The sequence below is a fragment of the Monodon monoceros genome, unplaced genomic scaffold (genome assembly GCF_005190385.1).
Source record: "Monodon monoceros isolate NGI ecotype Baffin Bay Population unplaced genomic scaffold, NGI_Narwhal_1 Super_Scaffold_3, whole genome shotgun sequence".
Classification (NCBI taxonomy): domain Eukaryota; kingdom Metazoa; phylum Chordata; class Mammalia; order Artiodactyla; family Monodontidae; genus Monodon; species Monodon monoceros.
In genome coordinates, this window is record NW_021703780.1 from 45,930,981 (window position 1) to 45,954,776 (window position 23,796).

Below are 23,796 nucleotides of genomic sequence, written 5' to 3' on the forward strand. Positions count from 1 at the left end.
AATAGCTAAGATTAATCTGTGCAATGAAGAAACACTGTAGATTTCTAAACTAAGCAATAAACTCAGAGGAAATGGTGGGTAAGATTCATTGATTGGCAGTGATTTTGATAATGGGGGAAAAAACCAGAGAATTTCATAATGGAAAAGTGTCAAAATCTAACCACATAATCTATTTATATGCCCAGTTTTAAAATTCCTGTCAAGACAAGGTTATAGAATAATCCCATACCACTCTGATTATTCCATAACTTTATATGCACAAAGAATTTCTGCACAATTTATTATCTGGTACTTATCTGAACACTTCCCTAAATAGATCCCATGTTTCTTGAGAATGAGAATGCTATGTTCTCTCTTCCTTTTACTTCTGAACTAAATGCCTGGTGCTGTTGGGTAAACAGTTTTACTATATTTAGCTCAGACCAGACCTCTGGTGATCTAGGTGATCTAGAAAAAGGCTAGGACTGCCTACATTACTAACTCATTTTGTGACTGTAGACAAGTCAGTTAAATTCTCAGAACTTTAGCATATTCATCTTTAAAAAGAAGGTAATAATAATAGACTGACATCTGTCAAAGTATTGTGAATATTAAATGGGGTAATGCATATGAAAGGACATAGAAAATTATAAAGCACTATATATATTTTTTATTATATATATTATATATAAGTAAATTGGTGTTTTAAATCTATCTTATTATTATAGTAGATAAAATCTTGGAATGACTTTTTGAGGTGAAATACATAAAATGAAATATTATCTCATTACTACATAGATTTTAGACCTAGGCTGTACGCTAGGTTAACCCTATTTTATTATAAATACCAGTAATACATCTCGCTTACTTCTTAGACCCCTTGATACTTGTAATCATTTCATTTATATCTTCTCCACTGAAATATATGCTCTATGAGGGCAGGGCTGGCAGTGTCTCTCACATTCCCATCATTTAGAGTCATACCTGGCACAATAAGTATTTGTTTGATAGACTGACTGAGGGAGTGTCTGGGGATGATGCAGGGCATTAAAACCTCATCTGCGTGTGGTCTGGGGAATAGTACCCTACAATCAAGATGCTCTCCCTAAACAGATATAGATGGAGACGGAAAATGGAAAACCTTCCTTTGGCCAGTGTGACCTGTTCCTGCTGCCTCTTGGTTTTATCTCTGCCCATCCAACAGCTCCTCACTGTGCATCAAACACCCCAGGCTCCCTCTTCACTAAGGGCCTTTGAAGATTCTTCTCGAAAATATTGACACAGCCATCTCCTTGTCATTCAGGTCTCAACTCACATGGTAGCATTGCAGGAAATTCTTCCCTCACTACACAGTCTAAAGTAACCTCCTTATATTTGTACAGCCCTATTATATTTTGTCCACGATACCACCAGACACCCGATTTAACACTGTGACTCACTGTCCCATCATGCCCTGACCCTCTTCACTTATTTATTTTCCTCATAGCTCTTAACAGCTTCATATGTACTATATATATATATTTTTTTACTTATTTATTGTTGGTTTTCCTGTAAAATATGTGTCATGAGGACATGGATTATTGTATCATTTCACTGCTTTATTCTCCCACCTTGAACTATGCCAAGCACATAGGAAGCACTTAATAAACATGTTTTTCTATGAATGAATAAGCTTTTAAAAAATAAATACTCTGATAACTCTTATTGTTGAATTAGTAAATTTTACAGTCAATGAAAGCCGTTCTACTTGGTAAATTTTTCCCATTTGCCTTGCTGGCCTCAGCACCAAGCAAAGGATGGCAGCTTCATTCATCACCAGAACCACAAGGGGCAAAAATTAACTGTCAGTTCTTTTTCTTTTATATGAAATCACTTGGTAATTCAGGTTTATTTTGACATTTATATTAAAGTCCATAGAAATACTCACATATCAGGATATTAATATTTACAAACATCACAGGTGAAGAATTATACCCAGTAAGAGGCAAACTAGAACAACATAGAAAGCTAATGTCAAATAGTACGGAGGTCCACTGACATCTAATTCCTCTACATAATGAAGTGTCTTTCCATGGTTAGAACTTTCATCTTCCTCTATGCTATCCACCATCTACCCAACTTCTCCTACAATGGGCTGTCATTGTCTAAGACTCCCGACTGTAGAACATACAACTCCTCATGTAACGTCTGAATGATGTCAGATGTTGGAAAACAATACAGTTTTAGTACTTTAAGTGATATGTTAAGACAAATGAATGATTATTGCCATGGGAAAAATTTCCAGCTTGGTGGTTTCCCTTCAGTCCTATCAAAACAAGGAGAGTGGCAGGTCAATAAAATATCAATAACTTGAACCCTGCTAATTTAATTTAATTTAAACATCTTTATTGGAGTATAATTGCTTTACAATGGTGTGTTAGTTTCTGCTTTATAACAAAGTGAATCAGCTATACATATACATATATCCCCATATCTCCTCTTTCTTGTGTCTCCCTCCCACCCTCCCTATCCCACCCCTCTAGGTGGTCACAAAGCACCAAGCTGATCTCCCTGTGCTATGTGGCTGCTTCCCACTAGCTATCTATTTTACATTTGGTAGTGTATATATGTCCATGCCACTCTCTCACTTCGTCCCAGCTTACCCTTTCCCCTCCCCATGTCCTCAAGTCCATTCTCTACGTCTGCATCTTTATTCCTGTCCTGCCCTTAGGTTCTTCAGAACCTTTTTTCTTCTTTTAGATTCCATGTATATGTGTTAGCATACGGTATTTGTTTTACTCTTTCTGACTTACTTTACTCTGTATGACAGACTTTGGGTCCTTCCACCTCACTACAAATGTCTCAATTTCGTTTCTTTTTATGGCTGAGTAATATTCCATTGTATATATGTGCCACAACTTCTTTATCCATTCACCTGTCGATGGATACTTAGGCTGCTTCCATGTCCTGGGTATTGTAAATAGAGATGCAATGAACATTGTGGTACATGACTCTTTTTGAATTATGGTTTTCTCAGGGTATATGCCCAGTAGTGGGATTGCTGGTGAATGCTGCTAATTTTAAATCTTTAATGCTTTAAGAATGTGCTATATTAAAGTTTTCCTTATATTAGCTAATTTGTCTTGCAAATACTGATTAGGAGTGTCAAATAAATTATTTGACAAATAACGACAAAAGGGCTATAAAACTCTAAACTAATAATGTGAATGCCCTTCTCTTCCCTTTATAAGCTGTAAAGGTAAACAAGCATTGTCATTATTATATTTTGTAACACTCCTTTTTTTATAGTTCAAGCACTAGGACTGCCGCAGAAGGCTGTGCAGACTGTGCCTTGCACAATGTTAGGGGTGACATTTATTAATACATCATAGTTTGTGAATGGGACTCCCTGGTATCCCCAAATACAGCTTCCTTTTTTCCAACCCTAGTCAGCAGATTACCTTAAAATAATGACTATATTTAATTTTCCTAAATTGGCTGACTCTCACCAGCAATTAAGTTGAATTAGTAAGTTTTACTAATGCTGAATGATTAACTCATGATTAAAACAAAATACACTATCTCATAATCAGGACTTATGAAGCCTTCAGCAAAATTCTGCCCATTGAATGTGAATTTATACATCCTTTAGTAAAAAAAGGTGAAAAGAGGAGTTTCCTCACAAACAAGAAATTAGATTTAGGTCACAATAACAAATAGATTACTTTGTTACCTCCTTAAGAGTTAGTTACTGACAGAATTAAGAGATCACAGCACTCATTTCTACCAACTCTGTCACGGATGGCCTCAGACTTTCCCAGGGGGGCATGTGACCCAGCACTGTGGGATTATCAGAGTCTATTGAACGGGAAAAGTAGTATTTGTCCTGCCTGAGTTGTCTCTGATGATCGTCACTAAAGGTCTGTACCATTTAAAGAAAAGATGTGTGTGTGTGTGTGTGTGTGTGTGTGTGCGTGTATCAGATCTCAGCAAAAACACTTTCCTATAGAAAACTAGCAAATCCAGAGGGACAGTCCCAACCCCCCATGTTTAGTTCCTCCTAAATGCCAGAAAGGAAAACATGCTGTTTGAAGCATTTTTATGTCAATTATAGTAACACCAGAAGTGCCGTGAATACTCACACACACACACACACACACACACACACACACACATACATATAACTTTTATACTTATGTAGTTTTATATCTGTGTGTGTGTGTGTGTGTGTGTGTCAGTGTCTGTGTCCTTTGTTATTCCTATCAGTCTCACGTACACAACTTTAAGTCAATTCAGCACAGAAAATAATGGTTCATTCCAGGTTATTTCTCTCCTGCATCAGATTCAATAAATATCTTGGACAAAGATGTGATTCTTGAAATGGGCCAATTAGGGCATATTATATAATTTCAAGTTTGAAATATTAGAAACCTATATAGGAAACCTACCAAGAGTGTGACTACAGAGGAAAAGTAAAACTCTTTTCCTCCTTATGGTAAAAGCAAATAGAGGACATTCTTGCTTTCTGTTCTTCAAAGACTGTTCAAAGACTGTAATCTTGGCTTTGAAATGGGAAAATGACACAGGCTGCTAACTGCAATTATACAGGAAAGTAAGCAGATATAAGGAAAATAAAAAAGAAAAGCAGGGTATTTTCAGTCTTGGAGATGGAAGAAGATCTAGACTTTCATGCACTGAAAAAAAAATGTATAACGTTTTAGCAGATTATAAACATAATGTTTAGAAATAGATGTAATATAAATGTATAGAAATTCATGCTATGATTTGATTAAAAAGTGAAAATTTGGTCGGAGGCTTTTAGTCAGGTGAAAAGAATATAAGGAAAACAATGTATTAAATAAAAACCCACCAGCCAGCAAAAGCAATATTGATAAGTGTCAAGACCACAAGTTACGCATGCCACAACTACTGAGCCCGTGCGCCTAGAGCCCATGCTCTGAAACGAGAGAAGCCACCACAGTGAGAAGCCCGTGCACTGCTATGAAAAGTAGCCCCCACTCGTGGCAACTAGAGAAAGCCCGCACGCAGCAGTGAAGAGCCAACGTAGCCAAAAATAAATAAATAAATATTTAAAAAAAAATTTTTTTAAAAAGACCACAAGTTGGGGCATGGCAGATACATTTTGTCTAGGGATGGCAGGAGTTCACAATGTAAGGCAACAACATCCAGCAGGCCAGAGAGTGATCAGGTACAGAGTAAAACAATAACATCCAATGCAGAGGGGGAAACAGAACCTGGATGTCATTCCTTCATTGTTGTGGTGGTTGTTAAAATATTGTCAAGAGTTTCCTCGGATTTCTATCTTCAAAACCAGTGAATTCCCTTTTCTTTCCCATAATTAACTATAGTCTAATAGTGTGGTAGCTAAGAGCACTAAGCACAAGCCACGCATCCGTGTAATTATTACTTGCACAGAAATGTTTCCTGTATTGCTATAGCACTATGATCATATTCTGATTATACTTGCAGAATTTTATAATCATCTAATATTGAGTATTCTTATCTGATAAGTTGTAATAGATAATATAGGCCAATGACTTTAAAAGAATTAAAATTATTACTAGTTCTTAGAATAGAACTAATAATAATAATTATATAATTAATAATAATATGACATTATTATTATTATTGACACCCAAGGCCACTTTACCATTGTTAATTGATTGACATAACCTGAAAGACAGAAGAAAGAAGCAGTGGATTCTGTGAGTGTGATTTTTCTACAAACCCTAATACAAGTGTTCTCTTACTCCTCTCCAGTACAGATAATCAAAAGTTCACTTTATGAATCTAGGGTCAGGATGTGATCATCTGCTTTCTATTTAAGAAACAATTTATCATTAATTATCTCTGGTCTCATTTGATGCCACTGCTCTGAATTCTCTAAGGCTACTCTTCATGAGCCTTGATTGCTTTTTAGATGCTGAGCATCATTCTCCCATCTCTACTAGCACCTTGATTTCATTTTGATGAGTTACTTCTTCCACACTAACTGATGTTATAATCAAAAGAACTGCTTTTGCAATCCCATATGTAGTCATTAACATGAAGGCTTAGCAGCATTCCTAAAAAGTTATCTGTGTTGTTACAGATTGTAGCTCCCAAGGATACAGGTTTGATCTCGAAGGGGAGAATCTCACCTCTTAATTTTATAGGATTTTAGTGTTAAGGAAAGTCTTAGAGAATCAATAGAATGTATATTATATTCAAAACTTTACTGAATGCTAATCCTGCCAAATGCATAGGTACATAATAAACACACGCCAACACTGACCCTGAAAATACTTTTATAGATGGAGAAAATGTCTCATGATTACTGAAGAATTTGGTCCAAAGAAAGGGAACAAGGCAGAAAAGCAGCTCAATAATAAGAATCTGTTAAACAAAATATATAAATTTTAACTGAGTAAATCATTCAAATAAGTAAAATAAATGGTGCTAATTAATGAAAGATGAAAGGTTTGTTTAAATAAGTAACATAAATGGTACAAGGCAAACAGTTTGTTTAAATTCAAGGAATATTTCTGAGCATCAAATGTATGCCAAGCACAATTCTAGCAATTTGTATTACATCAGCCACTGCCCTTGTAGAATTTAAGAATGAGAAAGCTGTTTTCAAGACTTAAAAGATAAATATTATGGAGAAATATTGCAGAGAGAGTTGGAAATGGGAGACCAGATTGGAGAATGAGGACAGTATGGACAATAGTGATGATAGATCAGGCAACACTGATCAAACAGAAAGTGTTATTTCTAGAGTCAAGAAAAATCAACTGTTGACAAAGACTACTGCCATACAGACAATGGTGAGTTATTCATTGAGACAGAAAGTGAAAAGAGAGAAGGTGGTGGGGGGCAGAGAAAGAGAGTGTTTTGATTAGCTTCTTGACAGTGTTGATAACCCACTATTTCATATTGAAAACATATATTTTCATGCAACAAGAAAAACTTATAGAGAATACTATATTTTAAAACTGATTATTTTTGCAAAATTATGTATTCCTGAAATGTGCCTTCAACTTCTGTTTTTGCAATTAGGTCTTACTTTTTAAACAGCTTATCTTGCAGCTCCACAAGATACAAGGTAAGCTTATTTTGAATTGCCCTTCCTTGATTAACTGATCTCATTTTGCTGTTCTGAAGCTTCTTTCAGCAATCTACAATGGGAAATGTTTGATTCCTCCGGACAGTATTCAACTTAGATATCCAAGGAACTTGGAAGAGTCCTCATTCCCCCAAGAAATGTATCTTCTATTTCATCTCTAATTCTTGCTTTTGTCCCTTTCTCTGCCTATTCTACCCAATCTCTCTACGTAGTGTATGTAAGGATGCATATACAATTCCTTAAAATACAATTACAAATGGCTTACTAGATAGTCTGTGCTCAGTATAGTACACTGGAATTGGTTTTATTTTTTTATAACCACTGTCCTTCTCCCTTATTCATTACCAACAGTTTGAGCAAATCACTTAGCTTTATGCTCATTCCCCTTTAAGAAGAGTCTTAATTTACACAATGTAGGTTTTAAATCCAGTCAGCTCCAATTTATGATTTCAAGTTTAAATCCAGTTCAAAGCTCCCCTCATCCCTGAATTTATGGCTTGGGGCGTAGCAGTGGTGAAGGAGCTGTGAGCTGCTCATTCAGCTCCTGCCACTGTCTCCACCCCGCAGGGTCTGGTGCTCCTGGAACTTTGTGGATGGTCTTGGCAGGTGGGGTGGAAGATGTTAAGAAATTGGAGAAAGATGGGCTGTAAAACTCACCCTGTAATAACCTGGTTAGTTCGGTTGGTTGGTTGGAGTTGTACTTCACGTACTTTCCTCTGATGGGCTATTTGGATGATAGGCTACAGAATTGTTGTTGATCATCAAATATTTCTTGTCTTCCTCTCAGCCGAGTGAGCTCAGGGAGCAGTTCAGCTTCTCACAACGCAGTGCTTTCCTTTCTCGCAGTACTTCCGGCTGCAGGTCTGCCTTCCTCCTGCTCCCAGCACTGCAGGTGAGCTTTGTCCTTTCTCTCTGAACATTTGTAAGTTTACTGCACCTGTCCCCAGCATTGAAGGATTTCACCAGGGTCCGCGCAGGCCCCACCCTTTCTTCATTTGCCCACGGGGACGTTGGTGAGCTCTTTCCACTGGCAGTGTTAGGTCTTTCTTTCAGGACAATTCTCTCCCCATTATTTATATATTTTCTCTATATGTTTTCCTTTTTTTCTTTTTTTGTAACAACTCCTATTACTTCTGGCAAGTCTCCTGGATCTTTCTTCAAATAATCTTTTTCTAACAGTTTCTATCTTCTTATCATTTTAGTCATGTGTTCCAGAGATACGGTCTCCAAAGTCTTCTAAGCCACAAATTCAGATGAACTGTTTAGTTGGACATCACGTAGATATTGTTTTGTTGTATTTCTTCAGAAAGTACTATAACTGTATTGTCTAGGTAGTTCTTCTGTTTTTCTGTTCATGTTTATTTCTGTCCTCTCCAGCAGCTTTATTTCACTGGGCAGGTTTTCTGACTGCTTTTTTCTGCTTTCCCTCGATGTCCTTTCCTTTTTCTTCCTCCTTTCCCTTCCCATCCTGATGTAGGTCGGTTTTCTGGGGTAACTTTAGAGCTCCAAAGTTTTAGAAACTGAAATAGTCTCCCCCATATGGACCAAAAGTGCAGAACTAAGCAGGCCACCAAAAACGTGGTGAGAACCTAAAAAATGTCATCTTGTTCTCCAGTCTCCCATCACTTTCACAGACTTGAAGCCTCACCCATTCTGGTCCTTCTTGGCCTCCCCGCCAGGGAGAATAGACATACTCCAGTGGGTCTGTGGCAGCTTTCCACTTGGATGAAGTTTAGATCCGTGCAAGGCAAACTCTTTCCCAAATATCCACACCACCATGACCATTCTGAGTTATCCAACACCGGGTTTCATGTGCTCGCTCAGCCCACAGGTGATAAAAGGCCAGTCCAGTCAATTCTGTTAGCTAAGCCTCTCAGAGGTTTCAAGGCCTGACGTACACATAAGCTTCTGAGGATGTCAGCATTTATTTCTCCCAAAATATACTGCTACTTTAGAGCTGGTAAAGAAAAAAAAGGGAGCTGCATTTAGGTCACTATCTTCCCAGAATTACTGTCTTCCACAGGTAGTTTAGTTTAATGAAATCACTTTTTACTTAGCATGTGGAAAAAAGCATCCAAAGTAAGTTTATAGACACCATAGCTTTTAAATTTTAACTTTGTGTATCATGCAACACTTCTAAGATAAGTACTTTATTTTGTGACAAATTATGTATTTAAAATAATAAAACTTTCCACAGAGAAAAAGCATAGCATTCCATGAACATCTACCTCTGTAAAGACTAGATACACAGTAGTTTCCATATGTTTTGTATAGATGTTACCAATTTGATATGCACGAGTTCTAACGGAGGTGTTTCCCTAATGGCAGAATTATTATGATAACCTATTTGGGAATTCAGAGCATTCATGTAAATGAAAAATTTGTCAGTAACAATTCCTATTTGCCATTAATAGCCAATTCTGAGGGTAAAATTCACTTTAGTATGTTTTTCACTAGAAAAGTTAGAATGCTAGTGGTTTATTTCTGCTCTCTTTGTATACCTTCCACCTATAGATTTTTCTTTAGGGAAGGGACAGTGTGTTGGTTTAGAATCTCTGACCTGCTAGGCAATATGGTGGGTGGCTTATAGGCATTAACTTTTGTTACCCTCACAAGCCTGAGAAGGATTTGCAGTGCTCATCACATAGATGAGGAGACCAAGACTGAGCACCAACTGTAGCTACACAAGCACCCGGTGCAGCAAGACCCACCTGACATGACAGCCCAGGGCTTTCTCACTTTGGATAATAAAAGCAGAATAGAATGTCTAAGATTTAATCTGGTTAAACATCTGTATTTAATTACAAATCTGTTGGTAAGTGACATAAACTAGATTTAAATAAAACATAGGAGGGCTTCCCTGGTGGCGCAGTGGTTGGGAGTCCGCCTGCTGATGCAGGGGACGCGGGGTCGTGCCCTGGTCCGGGAAGATCCCACATGCCGTGGAGCGGCTAGGCCCGTGAGCCATGGCCGCTGAGCCTGCGCGTCCAGAGCCTGTGCTCCGTAACGGGAGAGGCCACAACAGTGAGAGGCCCGCGTACAGCAAAAAAAAAAAAAAAAAAAAAACATAGGAAATACTACCTTTGCATATTTCCATTTGGTATTTACCATTTCATTTGGTATTTACCATTTGGTATTTACCAAGATCAATATGATAAATAATTACCAGAAGCTAATAATTTGCTGTTGTAAAAATGCTAATACTACACAGCAATTTTTAAGTCTATCTTCAAATCCTAATGTTTGGCAGAGATTTCTCTTAATAATGATCCCTTTCCCTATTTTGTTTATAGTTTCTCTTAGGGACTGCCAAAATAACGAATATATACCACTGGTTATTCTCAGGAATAAAAACAAAGTGCTGTTTGAAATTACCATTCCACTGCTTCATGAATGGTCCTCTTACCTGAGTAAACGAAGTTATAGATTTAACCAGTGTTCACTATGGGGAGGGCTGTTCTGTTTAATTTAGACCCTATGAGAAATGATTCATTTAGATTAGATCCTAAAACCATTTACAAATAAGTAAACAGATGGGGGTGGGGGAGAGAGAGATTGAGACTCAGAGACAGAGGCTGGAGGCAGATTCTCGTGGAAATCCTAATCAGGAAAAACAGTGATAAGACCTCACAAATAACTGCATCCTGGGTGGTCCCGGGCACTGCAGGGAATCCCAGAAGTACCTCGAACATGAAAACGTCCCGCCTTTCTGTGTGCCTGGCCACTCCTCCATGTCTCATTTACCAACCCCGCCCCTCTTCCCCCCACTTCTGCTCCCTCAGGCTTCCTGACCCCTCCCAAGCTTGTTTTTCCTTCAGAGATGGTGTTGCCTCTCTCTCTGCCCCTTGGATCTCCTTTCCGTTGTACTCTCACTGTGCCCCTTATTCTCATACTGCATGTATCTGTGATTACTGATTCAAAGCGCACAGCTTGGAAAATTGACTTAAATATCAAAGCACTTGCAAATAAAACCTAATCTTTTTCTGCCTCGTATTTCACTGATATACTGTTACCATAAGGTATTTCTTTCTTCACTTTTTTCTCCCTTTCTTCCTTCTTTTCTTAAATTTCAGTGGAGGCATTTATCTATTTATTTCTTGTAAACATAGGGGAGAGAAATCCTACCACAGTCTAATAATTCAAACATAGCACAAAATTACAATTATAACTTCATACGTTTTGCTATATTTGCATGACTTTAACTGAACAGGATAGTTCTTAAATTTTAAAAGAAAATAGCGCAAATCCTAATTCCCTTAAAATGTATACCAATTGAAAATACATAATTTTGATAGACCTTAGTTCATAACACTATGCCATCCATAATAAATATGTATCAAATGAATTATTTGATAGCTCTCCCAAATATGTTCTTAGTGTTGCTTAAATTAGCTTGATTTTTAGAAATTATAAATATATGAATGAATAAACACCTGCTTATGCTACTATTTAGGGAGATGTTTCTTTTAAATACAGGACAGGGAGAGGCAAGAAAAAAATAAAATGTCTGAACCAGGAATAGTCACCTTATTCCAGTGGTTTCATGGCCTCTTAGGTCTCACAAAATCCACCTCCCAAAAAGATGAAGTCAGGGTTAGAATGCTTATAAAGTATGCACATATGCAGCTAAGCACAATATTAAGACTTGGAAAAAAAAAAAAAGATAAATATGTGAGATGATGGATGTAAAACAACTCAGTTGGGGGGAATTCTTTCACAATGTACACATATATCAAAGCATCACATTGTATACTTTGTATATCTTACAATTTTATTTGTCAAATATACCTCAATAAAGCTGGAAAAAAACCAAAATTTATGTTATTTATAGACCATAAAAAAAAACTTGGGCTGTCACATCCTATGAAATCATAAAGACTTTGGCTTCTTAAGATTCGGTGTCATTTTCTTCTGCTAGGTAGATCACTGTTCACTTTGAGGTCACTTTAGAAACAGATGAAACCTCCAGATACTCTGCCTAGAAAAAGGCACAGTCACCTTAATATTTTACACAAAAGTCCAGGGGATCCACATCATGGATCCAAGTTTAAGTGTCTTATGCTAGAAACATCAAATGCTTAGTATGGGAAAAGGAATTATAAAAATGCATGACTAAAACCCCACTAAAATGTTGAATTTGTTCTATATTAGAAAATTAAATGATTTATATTGAAAAGCACAGCTCATTTTGCCTCAAACTTCCTGAAGGTAATTATAATAGAAATGTAGGTTTTCTTACAGTTATCTTCTTAAATGAATGAATATTTTATCTTATGATGAGGTAATTTTACGACCAAACTGTAATTCATTACTTTTCAGCATAATTCTCACTTCCAAATTTCATTTTAATCAGGATACAAATGCTATATCAATTTATTACATTTAGAAAGTACTTTATTCAGAGATTTATTTTCCCTCAATATCAATCATAAGACTTTCAGCAGGAGTAAAATTCTGTATACGCTGCATAAATGTGAAGTTTTACTGACTGTTGCCAACTGACCCCAAACTTCTTATCTAAGTAATAAAATCAGGAAATGTAGTTCACTATAAAAATATACACGAGTGAAGAAACTTGACTGTGTGTTGTCTATTACACTTTAGATTACTTTATTGCAGTCACTCAAACCTCCACATCATTGGAAGTGATTCTCTAAACATTATCCCTCAGAATATTGGGAGCCCCATTGCTCTCTACTTTCCTCTCAAGAAAATGTCTTAACATTCTCTGTAATAGGAAAGTTTTCCCGCAGTCCAGAGCATCCATAATTTAAATTGTACCTATTACTTATTTCTGGTTCTTTGGGAATAAAAATAATTGTATAATATTATAACGAAAGAAATGTTTCCAGGTATTGGTGACTGGAGTGACTGTTTTTAGGATATTATTAGGATATTAGATTTTCCACAACTCACATCCAGCCAATCTGGAAAACATCCATCCCCCCTTGCTTTGTGGCCTCTACTTACATGCATCAAGGATGGGGTTACAGGGGCAAAGGTAACTGCAGAAAATAATGTTGACCTGAAAACTAAACATCTCTCCAAATCCCACTTGACTTTTATTATCTGAGTGTAAATACTCAGAAATAGGAAAAGAGCAGGAGGCCTGATGTCCTCCTGTGCTCCTCCCAAGCCTGGCTCCAGGCCACACTGCAGCAGCCTGGAATCTGAGCCCTCTTGCCTCCTCTTAAGCCCTTCAAGGCTCCACAGGCATAAGGGCATGATTGGTCTGGGGGCAGATGTTTCAAGGGCCGTGAACCTGAACCTGGATGCTAGCACATGGTGAACCCTAAGCCCTCACAGAAGGGTGTGGAAAAACCCTCTGAGCTCTTATCATTTGATTTCAGCATTTTCCCTATATTTTTTCCATCTCAGCTCTAGGTATTCAACATCAAACTTCCCTTTACCAAAGAACAACAAGACTTAACTTACACTCCTCAGCCAAGTGCTGTGATTAACAAATTCTCTGCAGTTATCCATTGATATTCCTGAATTACTTATAATATAATGCAATATAAACACTAAAATATCTAAATATGTCTAGGTATCCAGATGTTTACTCATGTGTAGAACAAAATGTACACATATTTGACTAAAGATTTTTTTATCCTGTTGACAGACTCTATTTTTGCCTAAACACCTGTGTAGAAATCTGCTCAAGTGGTTTTCTTTTGAAGCATTTTTCTGCCACTGCTGTGTAGCTCATTCATCTGTTATTTATGTCAAAATCACTTGAAATCTAGACCAAGACAATGATTGCTTAATTTATTTTTTTAGATAACACAATGTCTATAAATCACATTAGCTAATTGTTCCTCAGAAGTTACTTTTAAAAACTTTCAAAAATCCAATCACAACAAGTAATAATAGGTTGTTAATTTCAAGGAAGAAAAACATTTTATCTTTTAGAAATAGTCATTCTACTTTCAGAAATTAAAATTTGATCAATATGCTAGTGCAGGTCTAATATGCTGGAGAGAAGTGCAAGTTGACAGTGGATGTGTTATTTGCACATGTATATGTTCCCTGTCCCCTGGAAACCCAGCTCCCTGAAGTCAGAAATCAGAGTTAGATTATACTTTACAAGCCCAGTGCTGCCTCATACCCCTACATGCACTGCAGTGCCTCAGTAAATTTTATTTTTTTAACATCTTTATTGGAGTATAATTGCTTTACAATGGTGTGTTAGTTTCTGCTTTATAACAAAGTGAATCAGTTATACATATACATATGTTCCCATATCTCTTCTCTCTTGCATCTCCCTCCCTCCTACCCTCCCTATCCCACCCCTCTAGGTGGTCACAAACCACCGAGCTGATCTCCCTGTGCTATGCAGCTGCTTCCCAGTAGCTATCTATTTTACGTTTGGTAGTGTAAGTAGCCTCTTGCAATGTGAAAGGTTAAAAATGTTTAACTGAATTTTTATGTTTACAAGAAATTCTTCTACAACAACATATGTATATATGATATGTGTGGGTTTCTAAAGAGCAGTGTTATCCCTCTATAACACCAATTTTGATACAGTGAACCCTAAGTAATAGACCTTTTAGGTTCACTCTTGATTTTTTTCTATAAATGGATCCATGTGGTAATGAACTGCCATACAAGGAGGTTTGGCATTTTGTGTTGCAGTGTGTTCAGAGGGAAAGGAGTACATTTCTGGATCTGGATCATAGTCTGTCTTTAGATAACATTACATTTCATAAAGTCAACTGAAAAAAATAAATTTGGCCATTCCATAGGGCAAAGTATGAGATTCTTAAAAGCTGTCTGGAGGAAACAAAGTTTTGTCAGGCTTACTTTTTAACATATTGCTAAAAAATTATTCTAACTTATAGATCACACGTGTGGTTATCAAGAAGAAACCTTTAACTTGGATTTATCAGGGCTCATATACAGGCTTTCACATCAAAATGTGGAGGATGGGGGGGCCTGTAAGATTCTGCAGGCTGTGTGCCCCAAGCAGACTACATTAGGGAACTCTCTTAATTTAGAAGGGGTTAGAACACCATTTTGCAAAATATTCTGTGAAACATTCATTCTACACAGTGGTCTATAGGAAAAGAAAAAGTTAGAAGGGCCCTTTGGTCCCTTAAGTTTAGAAAATGCTGCCTTCAGTATTTCCTTCTTAGAGATTCACACCCATATTACCATTTTAAAGGCTCTGAGGGGTCCTGAAGCTTCACTAACTTTTTAACCCAGTTTGAAATATTTATTTGACCAAGTATCCCTTTGTTTAGGAAATTATCTCACTTATTCTCAGCACACTTCAGATAACATTATATATAAGTATCTTTGCTTATGGAAAGTGAGTCCTTACAACAATTGTATTTATCTCATCCTGAAATTTCTGGATTCTCAGGTGTTCTCTTAGATTCATAACATATTACATAACACTAAGTGCCATAATTTAGCATCACCTTAGACCATCTCATCTCACGCTCAGAACATAGTCTTAGGTAAAACAGATTGACATGGGACATTCTCTACTTGAGCACATATTTGACTGCATCAGTGTCCACTTCAAGCATATTTACTGCCATGCTTTATTTCACTGTTAAGTAGCAACCAACTCAAGTGGTATTTGATAATCGAGTCCGCTGCTATCTTTGTGAGAAATAAGAACAGATTGATCAACAAATATGTTTACCATTGAGAATCTTTTCTCTTTAATCATACCTGTTTCCAAAACAACAGTTATGCATCTGTTTTTCATAAAATTAGCATCTTAGTTTATTGTCACAACCTAAGAGTTACCTGGCCTAAATAACTGGCATTATTTTTTGTCATAAAACAGAGATGAAAATCAATAATTTTTGGCATATATCTATAATATTTATCATAAATAACTTATTTTCTGATGATAAAAATAGCCCCCCATATAGTAAACATATTTAACTTTGGGTAATTTACTAGATCTTCCCAATGTAGTAGTTATAATTTTACAGTAATTGAAAACTAATTTCACAAGCAAATGTAGATAAACAGACACCTTTGCAAAAGCTTGACACCTCCCGCAAAAAATCTGACCTCCTGGGGTCTGCAGCCCATGGATTAGGAAGGACTGCAGTGGTGCACAGAACTGGGGGCATGTGTGTTATGTTGTCTGTGTTATAACAGCAGTTTCCTGAGGATAGTCTTGGAGGTGCCCGCAGTTACTGCCTCCTCACAAGCAGATTGAGACTTGAGGTCATGTTTCTTTCTACAGGAATCCTAAGGAGACCCCTTATTTCTTTTCACTGCCATTTATCATCCCTACCAATTCTTCTGTAAATCAGTGATAACCCAAACTAGCCCTCCGTCAGTTAGTACATAGACCAGTTTTTTTGAACTTAACCGTAAACTTTCAAAACATATGGTTATACCTTTGACTGGCAACACAACAGACCTGCCCTTCAGATCCTGCCTGATCCTGCCCAATTCCTATCAAAGCTTAGTTTTGAGACATAATGTTTACTGAAGATTGTCTATAAGATATGCTAGCTTTTAGATCATAAATAAAGTCATAAATTACTATTCCTGGAGTGTTTTCCATGGATCAGAGTCCCTAGTAGGTTCTTGGCAAAGAACATACACACACACACACACACGTATATACATATGCACATATATTTGTGTATGATCACAGAGTAATATTTTATAAGAAAGCCCTGTAAAATTGCCATTGTGGTTATTGTATTTATCCTATGGCCTCCACATAGTCTATTTTCAACATAGCAGCCAGAATGATCCATTTTAAACTGTCAGCAGGTTAATATGAATCCTGTGCTCAAAGCCCTACACTGGCCCCTGCTTTGGGCTGAGTCAAAGTTAAGAATTTATTATGGCCTTCAGGATTCTCTTGACCTCATGCTCTGTGATTTCCCTTTTCCCTCTGCCTCAGCCACTCTAACCTTTGCTCTTTACCTTTGTTCAGGCTGTTCATCTTTTTGAAACCCACTCTCCTTATTTCAGCATCATAGACTTCCTCACATTTTGCAAATCTGTGTTCAGATGTTACTTTTTCCAATGAATCTTCCCAAAACCCTTCTTGAAACTTCATCTTGCTCCCCCTGCTGGCTCTCCTGATCCCCTTACCCTGCTGTATTGTCTTATCTTTTTATAAAGTACTCATCACCTTCTAAACCACCTTATAATTTGCTTAATTATTGGGTTACTAGAATGCAAGATCCAGTGATCCCTGTCTGTTTTATTTATTGACCGTCACCAGAGACAAGAGAAATGCCTGGCTCATGATATGCACTCAGTAAATAATTGCCAAAGAATCATTGAATGAAAATTTGTTGTAGGGCTGTTGATGCAGCATTAATATAATGTTCACCTGCTTGAGAACCCATAAGGAAAATTCCCCTCAGTTTTCTCTTTAACTGTGACAGTGCCCACTTCCAAGTTACGGACTGACTTGAGTCCAGGCTGGGGGATAATGGAAGGTTAAAAAAGTAGAAAACTCCCCCACCAGTTCAGTGTCATTTCACGTTCTCCCCCAACATGCATGATTCTTTCTGGAGTCCTCAAATAACTGCTTCACACCCGGCAGAGGGAGAGACAATGTAAGAGCCTGCTGATCACATCTGACCTGAGCCAGAATCTCTCAATGTGTTTTTTCTGCTCTTTACCTCATTAAGATCAAGTCTTTTGACTCAAAATTTGCTCTCAAATATATATAACCCTTATCAAAAATAAACTTCTGTAGAAGGAAGAAAATTGGTCATTTTCATACAGCAAATTTATTTAAATGTTTAGAATAGTTTACCTGTAGCTGAATTTTGCTGTTGTTGTGATTTTATGGAGACATACTGCTTCTTGCTGAATTGTTGCAGCTCTGACCTTTTATATTTACGTTATAAAACACACCAGTGTAAGCTAGTCATGTTTTTATTGGTCTGAGGTTCGATGTGTATATTGCTTCTGAATTATCCCACTTTATATGACCACAGCAATGTTGTGGAAAACCTCAAACTGCACATAATTGTGATTATTAACAATCAGTTACTTGATTATAAAAACTCCCTGCTTAAATGCAGTTTTCCCCTATGTTGCTTCACAAATATAAATTAGAAAACCATCTTAATATGCTAATTTGTAATTTTTCCAAAAACAAGTAGAAGGTGATCAATGCTTATGGTCTTTTAAATATCCTTTAGATAATTATGCTTTAACATTTTGTAATAGTGAACCACAACCACACTTTTCCTTTTATAGGGTATTCTTTCACGACATGACAATTATCATGGTGTGCAGATGATTTTTTTCAGGAAACATTGGCTTATAAAGATCTTAAATATTTTAGCAAGTATTTATTTGTTTCTTTTTAAAAACACATATTCAGTGGAAGTTTAACCACATTATTTTGACTCTGAATTTTACTTATAATAAACAGTCAATCTACTTTCAAAATTATAAAGACCATCTCTAAGAATGTTGTCCAATGTTGTATGTCCAATATATATTAATATGTTCTTCTTCTAAGTTAGCATTTTCAGCATGAAATAATAATTGACAGATTAATAGAATCAGTTGTATTAGTTTGAATGCATGCACCATTTGTCCAGTTGTAAATGAACTAAAATTATAACTTTAAGTTACAGATTTTTTTGACTTACCCCGATATAGAATTTAGTTGGTGTCTGCTGATTATCCTGGGCTATTGCAATAGTTTTTGTGTGATGCTACCATAAATCCTTCCTGGAATGGGTAGTTCTTGCTAGTTGTTCCAATATCAGTAGAAGCATACAGGTCTGAAGAGACCGGGGAAGAAGGACTGGAAAATATTCAGGGTTTATAGAGTTAAGGGCCACCGATAGTCAGGAAAGATAACCAGACTAAGTAAGAAAGAATAGGAACTCTAGATCCAAGAAGAAAAGTAGGTTTCAGAGTCCAGGAGATCAGCTTAGACAAAAAAATGCATTAATTGAGGCTATAAAGAGGATGCTTCTGAGCCCTGGGATCATCACAGAGAGCCGTGAAGCCAAGTCAGAGGCCTGCAGGGTGCAGAAAAACACTTAATAACAGGGTCACAAAATTAAGCATTCATTCTGTTCTCTACATTTATCAACCAATCTTGATAGTGACATAGTGTTTTCTGAGACAAGGGGTTCTTATGTTTGGTGTTTTTTAAATGAAATGGGAACTAAGTCTTGGATCAACTGAAAAGGCAAAACCTATACCAAGCTGGAATATGTGAGCACAGAGGTGGGGAGTCGAGAAGTTCCTAACTGTGATATTTACACATAGTTTTTTATTATAGAGCTAAGGTTTGCTTTTTTTTTTTTTTTTTTTTTTTGCGATACGCGGGCCTCTCACTGTTGTGGCCTCTCCCGTTGCGGAGCACAGTCTCCGGACGCGCAGGCTCAGTGGTCATGGCTCACGGGCCTAGCCGCTCCACGGCATGTGGGATCTCCCCGGACTGGGGCACGAACCTGCATCCCCTGCATCGGCAGGCGGACTCTCAACCACTGCGCCACCAGGGAAGCCCTAAGGTTTACTTTTTTATTTTAATTTTCCTACTATTAGAGCTGCCATTGAAAGCAGACTTGATTTCTGTGGTGAATCTTATACTATACTGCATTTGACCTAACCCATAACTGTACTTATATTTTTGCTTGCACTTGGCAGAGTCTACTTTCTGTTACATTTTATTCTTAATTCTGTTATATAAGAATAGTAGAAGTATCAAGAAAATAGACTGTATAATCTTATGAAACCCTTATTGACTTTCCCATTGACTTTTCCAATTTCCCTGCAGAAATTGTTTCTATCGGTGTTTTAATTTCATGTGAGCTGAATGACAGGAAGTAAAGAGATTTCAGCAGATGGTTGCCACAAACTACATACCACATTTCAGAACTGGTCTACAGAACTCTGCAGCTTGGCAGTGTGTGGTGGCTCATTTTACTGCCTGTTAATGCCAAAAGAAATCTGTGTTTTTCCATTTCATCTATTGTCTGACTTTATTAAGAGCTACCAAATTTGATTTACTTATGTCTGATGTATTCATAAAATTTAAATTCAAGAAGTTTTGCAAGTCAATATTTCTTATTTGCATTAACTGAAATTTCATGACATTTAAGATTAAATATTTAAAGAAACTACTGATAGCTTTAAATATGATTTTCTATAGGCAGTCCTTAAATGCAGGTAGTTGAAAGCACTGGCAAGTGATGTGGTTACTAACAGTATGGTGTTATATTTTTAATCCAAATCAATATTTCCATTCTTAAGGATCTCATCCAATAATTCCCTGTGAAGTAGGAGGCAGTGTGTATTACCTGTTAAATGTAAAGGCAGAGATGTTGGGTCAGAAGACAGGGGAGATGTAAAAAACTTGAAATACTTGTGGACAGCAGGAGATACTAGGAAAACCCTAAAACATTTGAAGAACCAGATGCTGTTGGGTGGCATTAGGTGAGGTTATTGTGGCACCATTGATGTTGAAGTGCGTCTTTCTGCAGCTCTGTCTGTCCCTCCAGCTGCCACAGAAACCTGAGTGTGGATGCTAAGGGGTAGAGATTTATATTGGCCCATAGTTGGGTTTGTGTTAGGTGGATTTGAGGTAGAGCCAAGAGCCAAGAAAATTGAAAGCATTGTTAAGGTCATGATTTGAATCACAGATCATGGGGTCAAAGCTCAACAGAGGAGGGAGTAAAGCAGAAGGCAGGAGGGTTACAATAAAGAGAAGAAATTAGAATAGGGTTTTAAATTTTAAGAAAAGAACAATGCTGTAGAAGTAAGAACACCTAAGACAGAATAGGAGAAAACTTGTAAACAGGAATGATGGAGCTTAAATGGAATGTTTAACAAGTGAATGGAGTAATACAAGGTCAAGAGTGTAACCATAAGAATGTGTGTTGAAGTGGAACAGAAGTAGACAGCACTGTGGTGAGATTGTCATATGGCTATTTGAAATCTTTTGTATTAGTGAATGTTTTGCTGGAATAGGCCAAACTTTAAAGTCACAAATGAATGAATACATCTACAAGGCTTATGAAAACAGCATATGAAAAAATGTGGTCAAATGGCCTTCTCCTTAAGAGTGTGGGCATTTTTTTTTTTTTTAAAGAAGATGTTGGTGGTAGGAGCTTATTAATTAATTAATTTATTTTTGCTGTGTTGTGTCTTCGTTTCTGTGTGAGGGCTTTCTCTAGTTGTGGCAAGCGGGGGCCACTCTCCATCGCGGTGCATAGGCTTCTCACTATGGCGGCCTCTCTTGTTGTGGAGCACAGGCTCCAGACGTGCAGGATCAGTAGTTGTGGCTCACAGGCCTAGTTGCTCCGCGTCATGTGGGATCCTTCCAGACCAGGGCTCAAACCCGTGTCCCCTGCATTAGCAGGCAGATTCTCAACCACTGCGGCACCAGGGAAACCCTACTGTATTTTTTTAAACCCACAAAATTGTTTGAAAAGTCACACTGGCTTGGTCAAAGTAAGAATATATGGAGTCTGAATGGTATCACTTAAGCTGCAATTTACTCACCTTTAAAACAGAAATGATGTGTAACAGGAACTAACATAGTGTTGTATATCAATTATACTTCATAAGGAAACAAACAAACAAAGACTCATACAGAAAGAGACTATATTTGTGTTTACCAGAGACAGGGAGGTGGGGGGAGGGGAAATTGGGTGAAAGCGGTCAAAGGTACAAACTTCCAGTTATGAGATAAATATGTACTAGGGATATAATGTACAACATGATAATTAACATTGCTCTATGTTATATATGAAAGTTAGGAGAGTAAATCCTAAGACCTCTCATCACAAGAAAAAAAAATTGCTTCTATTTCTTTAATGTTGTACCTATACAAGATGATGGATTTTCACTAAACTTACTGTGATAATCATTTCATGATGCATGTAGTCAAATTATGTTGTACACCTTAGACTTACACAGTGCTGTATGTCAATTATATCTCAATAAAACTGGAAGAATAAAACAGAAATGATAATAACTTTCCTACCTTTCACTGAGCCATTGTGAATCTCCAGTTACCTAATATATATGAAAGTGTTTTGAAAATACTAGATAAATATAAGATTTCATATTGAATGAAATATATAACACATTTTGGAATTTTTTAAAGTTATAATACCAGATATGAATAGGTTTTTTTTTTAACTTTGAGTCTATGTCATTATTTATTTTATTTTATACTGAGGTAACATTGGTTTACAACATTATATGTTTCAGCTATACATTATAAATCTGCTTCTGTATACGCTACAGTGTGCTCACCACCAAAAATTTAGTTTCCATCTGTCACCATACTGTTGATCATTGTACCCATTTTGTCCTCCCCCCCGCCCCTTCCCCTCTAGTAACCACTACTACTCTCTACTCTGTATCTACATGTTTGTTTTCTTTGTTTTATTTTATTAATTTATTTTGGGTTTTGGTTTGTTTGTTTTTTATAGTCCATGTATGAGTGAAATCATATGGTATTAGTCTTTCTAGTTCAGACTTTTTTCACTTACCACAATACCCTCAAGGTCCATCCATGTTGTAGCAAATGGAAGATTTCATCTTTTTATGGCTGAGTAATATTCCATTATATATATCATGTCTTCTTGATCTATTCATCTGTTGATAGACATATAGGTTGTTTCCATAACTTGACTACTGTAAATAATGCAGCATAGGGGGGCTGCATATATCTTTTTGAATTAGTGTTTAAGTATTTTTCAGATAAATAGCCAGAAGTGGGATATCTGTGTCATAGAGTAGTTTTATTCTTAATTTTCTGAGGAACCTCCATACTGTTTTCCACAATGGAACAGAAATGGGAACCAAGAAATAAACTTACACATACATGGACAATTAATTTATGACAGTGGAGCAAAGACCATACAATGGAGAATAGTCTCTTCAATAAATGGTATTGGGAAAACTGAACAACTACATGCAAAAAAAAAAAAAAAAAGAAAAAAAAAGGAAAAGGAACTAGAAGACTATCTCACACCATACACAGAAATCAACCCAAAATTGATTAAATATTTGAATATGAGACCTAAAGCCATAAAATTCCTAGAAGGAAACATGTGCAGTATGTTCTTTGACATTGGTTTTAGCAATGTCTTTCAAGGTATGTCTCCTCAGGCAAAGGAACAAAAACAAAAATGAGCAAATGGGATGACATCAAGCTAAAAGCTTTTGCAGAGCAAAGAAACCATTAAGAAAATGAAAAGACAACCAAATGAATGAGGAGATATTTGCAAATCATATATCCAGTAAAGGGTCAATATCCAAAATATATAAAAAATTCATGCAGGAGGGAGCTTCAAGATGGCGGAAAAATAAGACATGGAGAGCACCTTCCTCCCCAGAGATACATCAGAAATACATCTACATGTGGAGCAACCCCTACAGCACACCTACTGGACGCTGGCAGAAGACCTCAGACTTCCCAAAAGGCAAGAATCTCCCTCACGTACCTGGGTAGGGCAAAAGAAAAAGGAAAAAACAGAGATGAAAGAATAGGGACAGGACCTGCACCAGTGGGAGGGAGCTGTGAAGGAGGAAATGTTTCCACACACTAGGAAGGCCCTTCACGGGCAGAGACTATGGGTGGAGGAGGGGTAAGCTTCGGAGCTATGGAGGAGAGCACAGCAACAGGGGTTGGGAGAGCAAAGTGGAGAGATTCCCACACAGAGGATCAGTGCCGACCAGCACTCACCAGCCCAAGAGGCTTGTCTGCTCACCCACCAGGACGGGTT

At 37.1% G+C, this 23,796-nt stretch overlaps 1 protein-coding gene across 3 annotated transcripts in view; it reads left to right on the plus strand.

Annotated features, from left to right (window-relative positions):
* The window catches only part of KHDRBS2 (KH RNA binding domain containing, signal transduction associated 2), a 730,387-nt gene that overhangs the window by 317,079 nt on the left and 389,512 nt on the right, over positions 1–23,796 (plus strand). The window lies entirely within an intron of this gene.